The sequence below is a fragment of the Hyla sarda genome, chromosome 2 (genome assembly GCF_029499605.1).
Source record: "Hyla sarda isolate aHylSar1 chromosome 2, aHylSar1.hap1, whole genome shotgun sequence".
Lineage (NCBI taxonomy): Eukaryota > Metazoa > Chordata > Amphibia > Anura > Hylidae > Hyla > Hyla sarda.
Window position 1 is genome coordinate 348261794 of NC_079190.1, and position 18040 is coordinate 348279833.

The 18040-nt window shown below is 41.8% G+C and overlaps 1 pseudogene; it reads right to left on the reverse strand.

Moving 5' to 3' along the window:
* Positions 1–18040, reverse strand: part of LOC130357471 (cryptochrome-1-like) — a 70575-nt pseudogene that overhangs the window by 26450 nt on the left and 26085 nt on the right.

An 18040-nucleotide genomic window follows, 5' to 3' on the forward strand; every position in this document is an offset into this window, starting at 1 on the left:
CACGTGACCTGGATGGGCTTGCCAAGCATGGGGACATCCAGGTCTCATAGACACAGAGTAGGGAGAAAATACGTTAAAGAGGTTATCCAGGAATAGAAAAACAGAGCTAATTGCTTTCAAAAACAGCTTCACATCTGTTCCCAGGTTGTCTGTGGTATTACAACTTGGCTCCATACAGTTTAATGGAACTGAGCTGCAAACTCACACCCAACCTGGTGACCGACGGGGAGCGCTTAAAAAAAAAAAAAGAAAAGAAATTTGCTCTATTTTTCTATTCCTGGATAACCCCTTTAAGTATGCACTTCTCCCGTCTTATTATGATGATTAGTAGGGGTCTGAACACTCAGACCCGACCGATAAAAATTTCCGAAGTTTTTTGTTTGTTTTTAACAAGTTTACCTTCATTTTATTAGTGCAAAAATAGGGGGGCTCACCAAATCATACAGTGGGTGCTACTACTCAGTAAGCAAGGAACTTTCTATACAAGGGTAAGGATTTACTGTAAAGAGTGCACACCACAGGATCAATATTCATATAAGTAACATATTTATTTTATTAAATATCATATAAAGATGCGAAAAAGACAGAAAGGGCTAAAATCAGTTAAAAGGCTCTTAATCGAGCAACCTCTACAACATGGGAGAGGGGCCATGAACCCCCTTCTCACCAAAGTCCCGTCCCTCTGTAATGCAGTACAATGGCTCAAGCAGTGGTGCTAACTAATAAGATAATACACATGCAGCATCAAACTATGTCACCGAATAAATAATCCTAACATCAAATGAAAAAGGAATACACGATGTACAAAGAGAAGATATATAAATGCATATCACCAGTGCACAGCAACCACAGAGCAAAGGAGCCGAAATGATAGAAAGCGGGACGGGACCCCTAAAGCCCCACGCGTTCCGTCACCGTTTGTGACTTCCTCAGGGGTGTTGTAGTCCACCTGCCCTTGGGGTCTTTTATACCAGCATAATATGTTGGATAATACCTGTCAGGTGAGGCCATCGAGGGTCAGTCACGCTGTGTGTAGTGGAGCCGGCGTGAACTTCCGCCTCCGCCACCCACTTCCACTATGCGTGCGTCACGAGAAGTGCGGATCATGTGACCACCAAGTGGTCACATGATCTCTTCTCCTTGATATTTGCTGTCATGCGCAGTAGTGCCGTATCCGGGAATAAGTGCGTCCCACGTGACCGGAAGGTCACGTGAAGCGTCATGTGATCACATGTTGTTAAAAACTTTGTTGTGCCTGAGCGCATGCGCACCCCTTATGTCAGGACACCAGGTGAGTACATAGCAATGTATTTGACACATATTGAACTCAATAATAGAACGGTAATGTACATGCAAATTGATGGTAGATGAATAAGACCGTCACATGATAGACATTATATATAGAAAAATATATATATAAATAATTGGGAATAAACAATATACATATATATATGGATAATATGTGAAGAATAATACGTATGTAATGAATAAAAAATGGTAAATAATAAATAATTAGTACACAATAAATGTATATGTATACATGAAATTATATGAAGAAGAAGGGCAGAATTTTTTTTATATATATTAGAAGATAGGAAACAAATAATGTATATATAGTTTATTATGAATAATGAATGTATGAATAAAAAAGTGAATAGGCATATAACCCATGTGTGATCATTAGTTTGAATAAGTGCAAAGGTATCAAAATAATTCATACCAAAGACTATACACATGTGTGTGTGTGTGTAAAGAAACCCCACACACACACATGTGTATTAGTATATGTGCAAGGTGAAAAAGTAAATAGAAAATATAAAATATAATAAAATTAATAATAAAATGAGTGCAAATAAATTATCAATGTGATTACTGTCTAATCCCAATCATGATAAAGATCAATAACAAACATGAGAAGGTCTTCGTCCAATATCATATCCCACCATGCATGCAGTATCAAAATTTGGATATATATATCTCTCTTTACGATAAAGTGAAGTCACCATTGATGTATCATACCTGGTGTCTTGTGCGGGTAAAGGATGGCCCATTATCCCCTTAATTTCAACAGCCTGTGTAACCCTCAAGGGCCTCCTGACCAGGTCACTGTCAAATCAACCAATATTAAGATACTACATAAAGCATTACTGTTCAAAATTTAATGGTTATCCAGACTGGGCAAGTGGCATCCTCTTCTTATTGAATAGATACAGTCCAAGGTCTCCATAATGGAGTCCACATCCATAGATGTTCTTATGGTGTGTGTAGGGGGATGGCTACAAAAAAGTCCATCAATCCCAAGATTGTCCAAATTAAATAGGTTAGTGTCTTCCACATACCAAAGAGGTTGTAAAAGACTCCATCCAGTGTCATGGCCAGAGAGTTTTTCATCCTGGGGGGACTAACAGCAGTCAGTGGGGCCCAAATCCAGGCTGAAGGATCCATTATCCATAAGCGTCAAGCTATTACAAGTATATCCAAATATTCTCATATGTTCTCCTTTTTATCATCTTCCTAGACTCCACATCACACCCGACATTTGAGACTCAGCAAATCTTCGAGCAACACGAGGTAAGTACAATAACTCAGGATCAGCATAATCTGGAGAGGTATTGCAAAAACATTAGTATGATACACCTAATCTGTCCGACAAGATGCCCCCATATCTAAACAAGCCCACCCAGTGTGAGTGAATGTGTGTGTATATGTGTGTGACTGTGCCCCCTGTGCGTGAAGTGCCTGTGCCCCCTATGTGTGATGAAATAACTATTGTGTTGATTGAGGTGTGCTGGCTGAACAAAAAGATGGAATCAATATGTGATAGTGAAATAGATATGAGTGTGTGTGTGAGGTGGAGCCCAAGCATGGCCCAGGGACCACTGTCCTCCCTAACCTCCATGAATGGTGTAGTCCCAGTGAATTGATATCATCCCCCCCCCCCACCCCCCCCAACACCCCCCCCACAAAAGTCAACACAAACCCCCCCTCCCCACATGACAAACCTCCCCAAACCTACCCGCTGCACTGCAAACCCATACTTGCCTGTTTAGAATGAGTGACATATAAACTGGATATTGCTTCAAGTCATCCCTACTGTAAAGTGCCTGAATGATCGTCGGCCTGTAACATAAAAATGAACAATCTCTCCGTTGGATTTGTGCGTGAGTGTGCGTGAAAACGCACACCCACACCCATACCGCATAATTGGATGTGTGAACACACACATACAACAGATTAGCCACAGTAATTACAACTCCTCACTCACCCAAGAAGCCAGTAAACAGTAGGTCCTCATTCATGCCCCAGGGAGACACTGTTCCCAATTCGAAAATCCATTTGGATTCTACTTGTAGCAGTCTTTGGGTAATGGGTCCTCCTCTCATATTTGTCGTAACTCTTTCCAGGCCGATAACCTGTAAGCCATATGGACGTCCTCCATGATGTTCTAAAAAATGTGGTACCTGAGAGACCAATGTTGGTCTCAAGAAGAGCGCCAAACTTGAGGGACTTATTAACAAGGAGCCACTTTCAGAGACCCACAAGAACTTTAGGCCGGGGCTTCAAACATCATGGATCATATCCGTGTGGAGACTGTACTGCCTGTCAGTTTATGACACCCAAGCAGGAATTCACCAATCCACGAAATGGAAAAAGTTACCATCTTAAAAATTACATCAACTGTAAAACATCACAGGTTATATATACCATCATTTGCCCTTGTGGTAAACTATATGTGGGGCAAACAGGACAACAGCTTAGAAAAAGAATACAGAAGCATCTATCCACCATAGCATTGGCTCGTCGAGATAAAGACAGATTTAAAACCCTGACAACCGTGGCAAGCCATTTTTTAGAACATCATGGAGGACGTCCATATGGCTTACAGGTTATCGGCCTGGAAAGAGTTACGACAAATATGAGAGGAGGACCCATTACCCAAAGACTGCTACAAGTAGAATCCAAATGGATTTTCGAATTGGGAACAGTGTCTCCCTGGGGCATGAATGAGGACCTACTGTTTACTGGCTTCTTGGGTGAGTGAGGAGTTGTAATTACTGTGGCTAATCTGTTGTATGTGTGTGTTCACACATCCAATTATGCGGTATGGGTGTGGGTGTGCGTTTTCACGCACACTCACGCACAAATCCAACGGAGAGATTGTTCATTTTTATGTTACAGGCCGACGATCATTCAGGCACTTTACAGTAGGGATGACTTGAAGCAATATCCAGTTTATATGTCACTCATTCTAAACAGGCAAGTATGGGTTTGCAGTGCAGCGGGTAGGTTTGGGGAGGTTTGTCATGTGGGGAGGGGGGGTTTGTGTTGACTTTTGTGGGGGGGGGGTGTTGGGGGGGGTGGGGGGGGGGGATGATATCAATTCACTGGGACTACACCATTCATGGAGGTTAGGGAGGACAGTGGTCCCTGGGCCATGCTTGGGCTCCACCTCACACACACACTCATATCTATTTCACTATCACATATTGATTCCATCTTTTTGTTCAGCCAGCACACCTCAATCAACACAATAGTTATTTCATCACACATAGGGGGCACAGGCACTTCACGCACAGGGGGCACAGTCACACACATATACACACACATTCACTCACACTGGGTGGGCTTGTTTAGATATGGGGGCATCTTGTCGGACAGATTAGGTGTATCATACTAATGTTTTTGCAATACCTCTCCAGATTATGCTGATCCTGAGTTATTGTACTTACCTCGTGTTGCGCGAAGATTTGCTGAGTCTCAAATGTCGGGTGTGATGTGGAGTCTAGGAAGATGATAAAAAGGAGAACATATGAGAATATTTGGATATACTTGTAATAGCTTGACGCTTATGGATAATGGATCCTTCAGCCTGGATTTGGGCCCCACTGACTGCTGTTAGTCCCCCCTAGGATGAAAAACTCTCTGGCCATGACACTGGATGGAGTCTTTTACAACCTCTTTGGTATGTGGAAGACACTAACCTATTTAATTTGGACAATCTTGGGATTGATGGACTTTTTTGTAGCCATCCCCCTACACACACCATAAGAACATCTATGGATGTGGACTCCATTATGGAGACCTTGGACTGTATCTATTCAATAAGAAGAGGATGCCACTTGCCCAGTCTGGATAACCATTAAATTTTGAACAGTAATGCTTTATGTAGTATCTTAATATTGGTTGATTTGACAGTGACCTGGTCAGGAGGCCCTTGAGGGTTACACAGGCTGTTGAAATTAAGGGGATAATGGGCCATCCTTTACCCGCACAAGACACCAGGTATGATACATCAATGGTGACTTCACTTTATCGTAAAGAGAGATATATATATCCAAATTTTGATACTGCATGCATGGTGGGATATGATATTGGACGAAGACCTTCTCATGTTTGTTATTGATCTTTATCATGATTGGGATTAGACAGTAATCACATTGATAATTTATTTGCACTCATTTTATTATTAATTTTATTATATTTTATATTTTCTATTTACTTTTTCACCTTGCACATATACTAATACACATGTGTGTGTGTGGGGTTTCTTTACACACACACACACATGTGTATAGTCTTTGGTATGAATTATTTTGATACCTTTGCACTTATTCAAACTAATGATCACACATGGGTTATATGCCTATTCACTTTTTTATTCATACATTCATTATTCATAATAAACTATATATACATTATTTGTTTCCTATCTTCTAATATATATAAAAAAAATTCTGCCCTTCTTCTTCATATAATTTCATGTATACATATACATTTATTGTGTACTAATTATTTATTATTTACCATTTTTTATTCATTACATACGTATTATTCTTCACATATTATCCATATATATATGTATATTGTTTATTCCCAATTATTTATATATATATTTTTCTATATATAATGTCTATCATGTGACGGTCTTATTCATCTACCATCAATTTGCATGTACATTACCGTTCTATTATTGAGTTCAATATGTGTCAAATACATTGCTATGTACTCACCTGGTGTCCTGACATAAGGGGTGCGCATGCACTCAGGCACAACAAAGTTTTTAACAACATGTGATCACATGACGCTTCACGTGACCTTCCGGTCACGTGGGACGCACTTATTCCCGGATACGGCACTACTGCGCATGACAGCAAATATCAAGGAGAAGAGATCATGTGACCACTTGGTGGTCACATGATCCGCACTTCTCGTGACGCACGCATAGCGGAAGTGGGTGGCGGAGGCGGAAGTTCACGCCGGCTCCACTACACACAGCGTGACTGACCCTCGATGGCCTCACCTGACAGGTATTATCCAACATATTATGCTGATATAAAAGACCCCAAGGGCAGGTGGACTACAACACCCCTGAGGAAGTCACAAACGGTGACGGAACGCGTGGGGCTTTAGGGGTCCCGTCCCGCTTTCTATCATTTCGGCTCCTTTGCTCTGTGGTTGCTGTGCACTGGTGATATGCATTTATATATCTTCTCTTTGTACATCGTGTATTCCTTTTTCATTTGATGTTAGGATTATTTATTCGGTGACATAGTTTGATGCTGCATGTGTATTATCTTATTAGTTAGCACCACTGCTTGAGCCATTGTACTGCATTACAGAGGGACGGGACTTTGGTGAGAAGGGGGTTCATGGCCCCTCTCCCATGTTGTAGAGGTTGCTCGATTAAGAGCCTTTTAACTGATTTTAGCCCTTTCTGTCTTTTTCGCATCTTTATATGATATTTAATAAAATAAATATGTTACTTATATGAATATTGATCCTGTGGTGTGCACTCTTTACAGTAAATCCTTACCCTTGTATAGAAAGTACCTTCATTTTATGACTGTACAATTTTACCAAATTGAAATTACCAGCTGTTTTTTAATTCAATATATATATAAAAAAAAATAAAACATTTTTGGAGCTGAAAAATGGCCACTATTGCGCTGTTTTACGGTGTAAAAAAATTAACTAAAATGATGTGTGAGTGAACCAAGCCTAATAAAGAAAACTTTGATGGATGTATTGAAAATAAAGCAATGTAAACAAATATTTTTTGAAGGTCTTCTCATAGACTTTAATAGTACACATGAACCCATGTCATACTTTACATTATAACTTCTATTTCTCATCATACCTTCATTCCTTCTTCCCAGCTGATCCAGAGGTCTCCATGGGTTAGAAAGCATGCTACAGCATGTCTGGCCAAGTGATGGACCCAACCTTCTTCCCGCATTTGCGTCATTATTGCATCAATCCATGGAAACCCAGTTTGAGCCTAAATGCAAAGCAAATTTTATCCAAAATATTACAATTTAATGTTTGTTTGTCTTTCTGTTGTTATTCTTATTATTCAATAAATAGCCTGTACTTTATAGAACCATCACCCACCTCAAACACTGGGCAGATCTGAGATATTGTTGAATTCAAAACATTTCTAAGCCATGGATAGCAAATGTTTACATAGGAATTCATGCTCAAAAATAATCAATAATCAAAATGAATGGAGAAAAAAATACTGCCCCCTGTGTAACAGACTATATTCTGCATTTTTCCCTTATACAAAAATACTCCATTATGACCCCTTTATAAAAGGTTTTGTGTTTTAAGGCCATAAGTAAATGCATTTAAATGATACATGATAATACTAGTTCTAGAAATACATTTAAAAGTAAAAAAAAAATGTAATTCCCTTCCTGATGTTCAGGCTTGTAGCACAGTATGTACAAAGCAACCTAACCTACTGTTCTTCACCTGTGGAACTTTTCGTCACCTTTGTGCCAGTCCATCTGAAGACATATGGGATTTCCCACCATTTTTGTGAAATTTGGAGTGGAAGAGGCAACAGAATAGAAGAAGTCCCTCCAAAGCCGTTGTCCTTGTAGAGATACAGGTGGAGGAGAATGATTTTTGCCTGCAGTATAAGAAGAATCTGTAATGTGCTTCATATAACAACATTCTGTTCAGTATCAGTTGCTGTATACTGTATGAAGCTCGGCATTCAGTTATTTCCTTTTTATTAGGCATAGGTATATTATATTTATATGAATCTATACAGCCGCCGTACTAATATTACAATTTGATTGGGCAAATGCACTGCTAAATACCTTGTGGTGGCGTTCTTGTCGCATATAATGGTTGTCTGCACAAGATACATATAACCGGATGTTATAGCAGATTGTGCTTTGTTATTCTAACACAGATGACTTAGATGATAAGCACCTGACTACCTGCAGCCACCCTAGGGGGAGCCCAGAAGCTTGCTGGTTTCCAATAAAGTTATGTACTGTATAATGTGTACACAGTATATCGCAAATATCTTCTAGTGGTGGTTGCTCTTGTCAAGGTTAAACAATTGTGGTGGCCCAGTACAGGAGGTGTTACCCCGTACCCTTGCTGCCCTGTCCGGCAGCCTTCCTTCAGTGTCCCCTGGGCTCCCTTGTACGTGTTTCCCCCCTGTACATATCTTCTGCATTGTAATGTATTATAAAATGTCTTGCTGGTCTAATTAAGAGTTATACCATGTGATATGCCTTGTGATTGTTACCCAGGAGGTATCAGTGACCAGGTGACCCCAAGAGTGACCGATGGGTTCCGTGCTAGTCTCCCCCATATAAGCCCTGGATGGAGCATGCGCTCTATTTGGAGATAAGTCCATGTCAGTAGTGCCTAGTGTGTGTGTGTCCAGAGTGTTGGAGGCCTCAAAGTCAAGTCTTGCCGGCACCATCAAACGCAAGTAAGCTACAGTCATAGCTTTGTCAGTGTTCAGTCAAGTCAAGTCAGTCCCTGTCGTCTGTCAAGTCAGCGTGGCCTGCATTACATTGTCCTACTACAAGTCCTAGCAAGCCCTTAAGGTCTCTGAGTCACTGGTCACCTCCGTGGGCCCTGGCTGAACTGTATAGACTTTACCATCTGTCTACCCTCAGTAAAGCTACTGTTATCCGTAACTTGGCGTCTGAGTCTTTATTGCCCCCCGTGCCTAGCCCAGGATCTAGCGGTATACCTTAGGGTGGTATTGAGGATAAACCACACCCTGGTGTCACAAATACAAGGGGTTAATGCCATCTGCCACTAATGTAACAACATCTGCCCTCATCACACCCCGTTACCACACAATCAGGTTCTGATCTGCCAGCATCAGAGAGTGTGTGGAGTACCAACCATTCCTCTTCTATATCATTACAGTATTGTGAGAAATTTTTCTGTATAACTCATATTTATTCATTTAAAACCCTGCATTTTCTGGGTTTAGGAGTCCAGTAGGTGATTAACAGTTACCTCTGTTATGTATACAAATAAAGGAAAGCTGTAAGTCATCAAGAGAAACTGTCCCCCTACTCCGCCCCTAGACATCCAAAAGATAGGGGATAAGATGTCTGATCGCGGGGGTCCTTCCACTGGGGACCCCTGCGATCTCCCTGCTGCACCTGGCATTCGTTTTAGCGCCGGAGGCTCGTGATATCACGGCCATGCCCCCTTAATGCAAGTCTATAGGAGGGGGCATGGCCATGACATTAAAAGCGGGGGCTTGACCGTGACTTCATGAGCCTCCACCCCACATCACCAGTCATCCGGTACGGAGCAAAGTTCGCTCTGTGCACCGGATGTCTGGGGTACCACAGCCGAGATCGCAGGGGTTCCCAGCGGTGGGAACCCAGCAATCAGACACCTTATCCCCTATTCTTTGCATAGTGGATAAGATTTCTAGGGGTGGAGTATCCCTTTAAAGGAGTCACCTTCTGAGACAAACGGGTCTAGGCAATGATGGGACACTCATTCAATCACTGATTACAGCAGAGCCCCACCTCAGCCAGTGATTGGTTGAGTTGTTATGGAAGAAGCATCAGCACAATGGTGGTGTACGTGGTAGCGTAAAAGCCAAAAATGCAGTATACAGAAGATCCCAGCACTCACAAAAAAGAAATATGTAAGAAAGAGTTGTTTATTCACATCTGGTCACCGAATGGGTACAGATAGGACATGTTTTGGCACAGCAAGTGGTTGGATGAGTGGCCCGTCACTGCCATGTCCAGTTTGTCTCGGAAGTTGGAGACTTAAGTGCTCAGCGATAAGAGATGGGCCCTGTTCTGGAGATCAAAGGGGTCCCAGCAGTCTGACCCCTCGCGATCAGACTATCCTGTGGAAGGGGATATTTTTTTCATAACTGAAGTACCCATTTATACCCAGAATGAGCAAGTACCGTATGTTAATGAATAAAAAGTATTAAAAAAAACTTGTATAAATCTACTCCACTCCTGCTCTTCTATAGCATTTTTGTAGTGACAGTTTCCCTTTAGTTCTGTGCAGGGGATTTTGAGCTATCTATCAGTCATAAAGTGTTGAGGGCATAGGCCATATTCAAATTCGCGATATTTTCCGAATATATGGATGAATATTCGTCATATATTCGCTAAATTCGCAATTTGTAATATTCAAAAATTTACATATGTGAAAATTTGCACGCCAGTCTCACACAGTAGTATTAGAGCCTTCTTTACACCACACAAGCTGGAAGCAGAGAGGGATGATCACTGTGATGTGTACTGTGAAAAAAAAAACGAATATTCGTAATTGCGAATATATAGTGCTATATTCGCGAATATTCACAAATTCGCAAATATGCGATATTCGCGAATAAAATTAGCATTGCGAATATTCGCGGGCAACACTAAATGACTATAAGCAATACAAGAAAACCCCTAGGTGTGAAATTGTGGATATTTGCCTTTTACTGGCCATACCTTTAAGACACCTGTCAACTCAACCATCATTCGCTGGACAGACATTTTCCCCAGCTGCACCTGAATCTTATTTAACATGAGCAGGGAAGATAGAGGGCAGTTAGGGCTTCTATTACACGAGGTGGGCCCATTTAGCTGATAATCACCCTTAAATGATCGAAAGTGTTGGAAAATAGTGACAGACTGATGGCTACTAGCTACAAAGTGATCAGAGTATTATGAATGAACTAGGAAAACTGTCATTGGCCTTCTGGTGATAATTCCCTATTTATGGTGAATGCACACACACACACACACACACACGGGGCCACAACCGCAGATCTGCAACGGTAAATTCACAATTGCTGATTTTACAACTTGAAATCCACAGCAGATCCTGTGTATGTGAATGCACCCTTTAAACCACATTTGAGCAGCTATTCTCTGCAAACAGGATATAAGAAGTGATGTAAGTAATCCGCTACTATACGCATTAACTCTTGTTTTCTATGAGTGTTAGGTTTTTATTAGTGTGCAATGTTGTTTCAGACGTGTATTCAGTATGAGGACACACAGGTCATCTTTTTCTTGGTGGGAAATTCCAATGAAACAGTGACAGAATTTTTCACAGAAATCAATAGTAAATAGGTCGCATTGTGGGAACCCTTTTCCTGAGTGACCATGCGCTTTTTACAGGTATCCACACTCCCTTTTTGGGGTTGTCTGTCTATTTTGATGCAGACAGAATTTGTGTTGCACAATGCAGGGTTCACAATAGCAAATCAGGACCATACTGTGGTAAAAGTCTAGACAGGAGAAGCCTTTGAGATCCAAGTTCCTTCATTAAATATCAGTTAAAAACTGAATCGAATAATAGGACTAAAAATAACATAAGAACTTAAGCTGTAACACAAAATCTTTGGGCGCACCAACAAGGACTTTCCAGGGCCTGCAAAAGCTAAGAGGCTGTAACGGTCCTCTCAAAATGGCACCCTTTAAGCAACCCCTAATCTTCTTTTAATTAGGAGCTATATTAAATGTAATCTATTTTGGAAGTAGTTTGTACAATATATTGCTGAACTGTTTCTAGACAATAAAAAAATGACCTGTTTTTTTAGATGTTGCTCGAGCCTTCTTAGACCATGTGACTCGCCACTTACCCAAGTACTCACTGTACTCCTAGGTATGCCAAGGGCTTCTGGAAAATGTGCTCTGTGTTCTGCAGTAATAAGAGTCAGCTGGAGTTACGCATTTCCTAGGAAAAGGACAAATAGATGATTCATGTGGATACAAAATGGCAATGTGATAGCACAAACTAGCTACATGGAAAGAAGAGGCAACCGTGTGGCAAGATCTTACCATCGTGCTTGCGTGCGTGCCTATGTATAATGTAAAATATGTAATATAATAATAATGTGTGTAATACATTATTTTTTTTTTTTAAATATATAAATGAAATAATTGACACATTGACACATTCCCACCAAGGTTTGCCAAGATATGAAGAAATTTAGCGCTATTTAGCACCATTTAGCGCTATAATTCTAAAATAAAATATGACATTTAAGCCAATGTTTGTGGCTGCAGTAAGGCTGAAAAAAAGTCTAAACATATACAAAAAGGACAAATCATATCAAATGCACCTATACAGATGAAAATTTACAAATTCTACAAAGAATTTTCAAGCCTTGGTATAAAATTAGACCAGCATAGAATGAAGTGTTGTGAGGACTTCTATATTCAGTAGGCACAGGATGCTGTAGCCAATCACTTGCTTTAGCGGACATGTGCATGGTTTTAGACGCAATGTAATAACATAGTATTGTTCAGCACTATCAGCGCATGTCCGCCTTAGCGGACTGTATAAAAAAAATACAGTGAGCCTGTGAAATGGATAAGAAAGAATGAGACCTCTGGATGCCATTTTAACCCATCAGACCCCCACATCGTGCTGCGGGGGTCCGATAAGTAAACTGGATCCACAGGCAACTGTCATTTCCATATAGATGCCATCATCAGCATTCTGTGGCGGGCGCTGCTCCTGAGATGGAGACACCATGTCCCCTCGACACACCACTCCTTGCCCCCTCGTGACGTCATGCTACACCCCCTCCATTCATGTCTATGAGAGGGGGCATGACGGCCGTCACGCCCTCTCCCATAGACATGAATGAAGTGGTCATTGCGTGACGTCACAAGGGGGTGTGGCATCACATCTCATTCTCAGAATGCTGGGAGCTGCACAGAGATCGAGGGGGGTCCCATCGGCGGCACCCCCCGCGATCAGACATCTTATCCCCTATCCTTTGGATAGGGGATAGATGTCTAAGGCCGGAATACCCCCTTTAAAGTGTACCTGTCATCAACAAAAACTTTTTATATAATGTAGATAATATCATTATATGTATATTTGTAATTTACATTGGTTACAAACTGTGTAGATTTTTGGGTAAAAAAAAATGCTGTCCCTGCAGCTATTGTTTGTGTGTCTCTATGAGAAGTCCAAAAACAGGAAGTGAGGGTAGGACAAGCAGGGATCTGTGCAGACTCCTGGCTTGTCAATCATCCTGATGTATGAGACAGGAACATGTTATAGAGCCTCAGTGCACGTCCTGCTTTTTCTGCACTAAACCCTGCTTGTCCACTCTCACTCGCTTTATAGACAGTAAACACATTGTGATGTGAATGTATCAAGGACCAGACAGCAGTGCTGTATGTTAACATTGCAGGTACTCTATGGGTTAAATAGTTACATTTATATACACATGGATAACGATATAAACATATAGGTTTGAACATTGACAGTTTGGCATAAAAGCAGAAACCGTTATGACTTTTTAGTTGCCAAGACATGCATAAGAGAAATTGTAAATGTAATGCATAAATAGGTAACAATATATATCTTTGGACATATATTGTACCTATTCATGCATACATTTACAATTCCTCTTATGCATGTCTATTATGACTTATGTGTATTGTCTGTGAATACTAAATATTATCCCTGGGGCATACTCACGGATTCTGTTGTTAATAATTGTTAATAAACTACACTGGTTGTTGGCTTATACTTTGTATTGTAAAGGAAAGGTGTCCATTTACCAAAACACTGACCTTAAGCCAGATTGCAGTGTGTGTGTGTATAGTACCCACACTAAAGTTACATTGGATCATCTGCACTCACCCATGGTGGTAAAACGCCTGTATGTCACCGGACCCCTACAGTACTGTTTCGCTCCTTCCTGAAGTCCCCTGAGGAAGGAGTGAAACAGTACTGTAGGGGTCCGGTGACATACAAGTCGTTTTACCATCATGGGTGAGTGCACATGATCCAATGTAACTTTATTATGCTTAATGCAGTGTGGGTACTATATACACACTCCCTGCCAGGATTCCCTTCCTCCACATCTGTATCCCTGAGAGCCAAATGTGGCTCCCAGGCTACTGGTTTGGATGTTTTTTCCCAACCAGGGTGCCTTTAGCTGTTGCAAGACTACAACTCACAGCATGCCCAGACAGCCTTCGTTGTAGTTTTGCATCAGCTAGAGGCTCCCTGGTTGGAAACTGCTGTGCAAAAAGGATGCCTCAACAGTACGTCAATAAAAAGGTATTACACAGGGCTAATGGAGGCCTCGAGTTTAAAGGAAAACTGTAGTGGCATATAACGTATCCCCTATCTGAAGGATAGGGGATATGTTATAGATCGTGGGGGGGGGGGGGTTCACTGCTGGGACTCCCCACGGTCACCGGTACGGGCCCCGGCAGTCTGCATGAGCGGAGCGTTTCACCTCCGCATGATGTGACGGCTGACACGTCCCCTCCATCTATCTCTATGGTATATGGGAGGGGGGGCGCGTGGGCCGTCATGCTAGGGATGGACATGCCCCCTTCGTGCACACTGCTGGTGCCCCATACAGGAGATCACGGGGGGCCCCAGCGGTTTAGTTATATACCACTATAGTTTTTCTTTAAAGCGTACCTGTCATATTGGCAAGCAGAAAAAAAAGTGACATATTACTCAGTACCTAATCCTGATCATTTTATTGTGTCTTGTACCTATATATCCCTAACAAATAACATTTATATCTTGCTCACTTGCTTTGTCTTCTTGCCTTGAGGGGGGAACGGTATACAGCGGTACACCTTCGGGTGGTATTGAGGATAAACTACGCCCTGGGTCACGAATACAAGGGGTTAATGCCATCTGCCCCTAGGGTAATTCCATCTGCCTTGCATCTCACACCCCATACCACACATATATTTTCTATCTGCTCCTAGTAAAGCTGGATGCTAATCAACATAGCTGTCACTTTGTGTGTCATTCAGCTTTCACAGACTCCTGAATGTCTGATCAGCTTCTTTGTTATTCAGGAATCAGAGAAAACTTTGGCTGTTCAAGCTTGCTGGGAGTTGTAGTTTTGCAAAAGCTGGAGCTGCAGTGTTTGTAAAGCACTGTGTTAGTGGAGAATACACTGGAGAATAGCACACAGCTGGAGAATACACAGCTCTAAAACAGAGTTTTATGAAGAATGTACCCCCAGCTGTTGCAAAACTACAGCTCCCATAATGGGAGTTGTAGTTTAGGAACAATTGAAGGCTGTAGTGGTACAATGGTGATCTCCTATACTGGATACCAAAACACTTTATGGCCGGTATCCAGTATGCTGCAAAATACAGAGTAGTCTGCATAAAGACAGATGACCCCTAGTGATGGCTATTTTAATTTATTTTTTTTTTTGTAAAATGTAGTTTTTTTTTTTTTTTAATAAAATGTACATTTAAATAAGTAGTCTTATCAGTAGTACTTCAAAATACTTTTCACTATAGCATGTCTGCTCTTGAACTTACTCATTACTTCTTTAAATCCCAGCAGCTTTTCTGTAGGCATGCTCTTACAGATATCATTGAAGCCTGGAGTTATGTAGACTAGAAAGACGAGAACTAGTCAGACTGATGTTCCCAGAAAGGAAATGTATAGGTGACATCACCTGGCACAATAATGGTTTATTCAAACGTACAGTATCCTGTGATGTGCAGGATTTCCTGCTGCAGATTTCAATGTAAACTAAATGACTAATCTAATCTGCAGTTACAAATCTGCGAAGGATACTGTACGTGTGAATAGACCCTAAAAGGAGTACTGTGGCCAAAATTAACTTACCCTCTATCTACAGTATAGGGGATAAGTAGCTGATCGCGGGGGGGGGGGGGGGGGGGGGGGCGGCAACCGCTGGAGCGTGTGTTTTTCTACCTCTAGACAGCAAGCACTCCATTGAAATGAATGGGGCGCTTGCCGTCTAGAGGTAGACAACATGCACTACTGACTGAGCAGGGCCCGGCCCAGTTCAGGAGGTCGCAGGGGCCCCGGCGGTTGGGCCCCCCTGCAATCTGCTACTCATTCTTAATAGTGGCCACATTACTCCTTTAAATGGGCACTGTCACCAAACTATTATTTTATATGTTCTTCTATACATGATTTTAAACATATTACCAATATATTTTATTAGTGAAAAATGTGTTTATAAGTGTTTTTTTTTTTTTTTTTTTAAATCTGGCCACTAGGGGTCTCCCTCCTAGTGTCGGCTGCATTGCGGATGATGTCACCACTGAATTCGGACTGATCCAGGCTGGGCATCAGTTCAAATTCAGTCAGCCAGCGCTCGCTCCCTGTCTGTCAATCAGACAGGCGGGAGCAAGCGGTGTGAACGCCATGGTTGCACGCATTGGCTCCCTGGCCTTGCTCGCTGGCCCCGCCCCCTGGCATGTACAGGCGGCTGTACAGTGTAGTGCATAGATGAGGAGAGGGCGGATGTTGGCCCCCAGCAGGCTTCAGTGATGTTGCGCCTGCTGGGGAAGTCAGCTCGGGGTAATGTGAGCAGGCAACCAGATGAGAAAAAGGCATTTTAAAGCTATTAAAACATTTTTTAAAGGCAGGGAGGGGGTCAGGGAAAGATGGGCAATAGGTAGGGACACAAAAAATATATATAGATCTTGGAAGCTACTCTTTAAGGAACACAATGGTTAAGAGTTATCAATCAGCCTGACACAAAAACTATCTGGTTTTGCCCATAACAACCAATAACAGCTCAGCTTTCACTTTATCAGAGCTTGTTAGGATACTAAAGCTGTGTTTGGGTGTCAGGCAGATTGATTAATCTGAGCTAAATGAATGTAGAGAATGATGTGGACAGATATAAAAACACATTAAAGTTGGGCTAGTGGTGTAAGAAAATAAAATACAGCAGGCCCAGTGGCACAATAGTGAACCCGGGGGCACACCCCCTGGAGGGGAATTGATGTTGCAGGCCACCAAAGTAAAGTCCACACTGCTGGAGGGCCCAGAGCTTCATGCTTACCTGGCTACCTATTTATCTACCTACCTACCTTCCTGGCAACATAGCTACCCAGCTTCCTGGCTACATGTCTACCTACATAGCTAGCAGCTACCTACCTGGATCATTACCTACATCCCTGCCTATCTACCTATACACTATTTTATTATTTTCCATCCCTACTATTTTTTTCTAATTTAAAGTTTTGTGGCAATTAAAGGGGGAAAAAAACCTTGCAGACATGATCTGGGTGAGAGTTTATTAGGAAGATGCCCTGACATTTTCTGTTCTGTTAATAGAAAGTCAAAGTCTTACTTTCGATTGGTGATGCTGTACTACATTGTATTGTATTCTTTCTGGGCCTATTACTATGTTTTTTGCTGTAGGGTCTCTTTTTTCAATAAGGGCAACGTGTTGCTCAGTTGGGGGTACTATGGCTAGATAAAGCTATGAGAAACATGCAACGGCACACTTTACTCCCTAACTCAATGCTTATTGCATCTTATTGCAGGATACAGGCTATATTTTAAGTCTATGGAGCTTGTCAATGAAAGTATGGGTGATGCCTCATTTTTCTTCTTTTTTTTAAACAGTAAGGCTAGGTTCAGACTACTGAACCTCCGGGCAGAAAATTTCCGCCAAGAGATTCCGAGTGCGGCCAGCGCTGACTGAATCAGTAGGTGCTAGGACTGCATGGACACTGCAGTCTCCAATAGACTGCAATGTGTTCCGCGAGTATTTCTGCCTGAAGAAAGAGCAACGCCATTCTTCAGGCAGAAATTTCCAAGCAGATTTTCTGTTCCAAAATTCCGCTTCAAAAATTCCAAAGTGTGAATTGGTGAACAGAAACCCATTCACTACACTATACTGTGGTAAGCCTTGGGGGGTTTAGGGTAGTTGGAATGTTGTAGTAGATAAGGGGTTAATGTTAACCCTATAGTTCGTGACGCCAGGCTGAGGGCTTGTATGCTGAGGTAATTCTCCGGC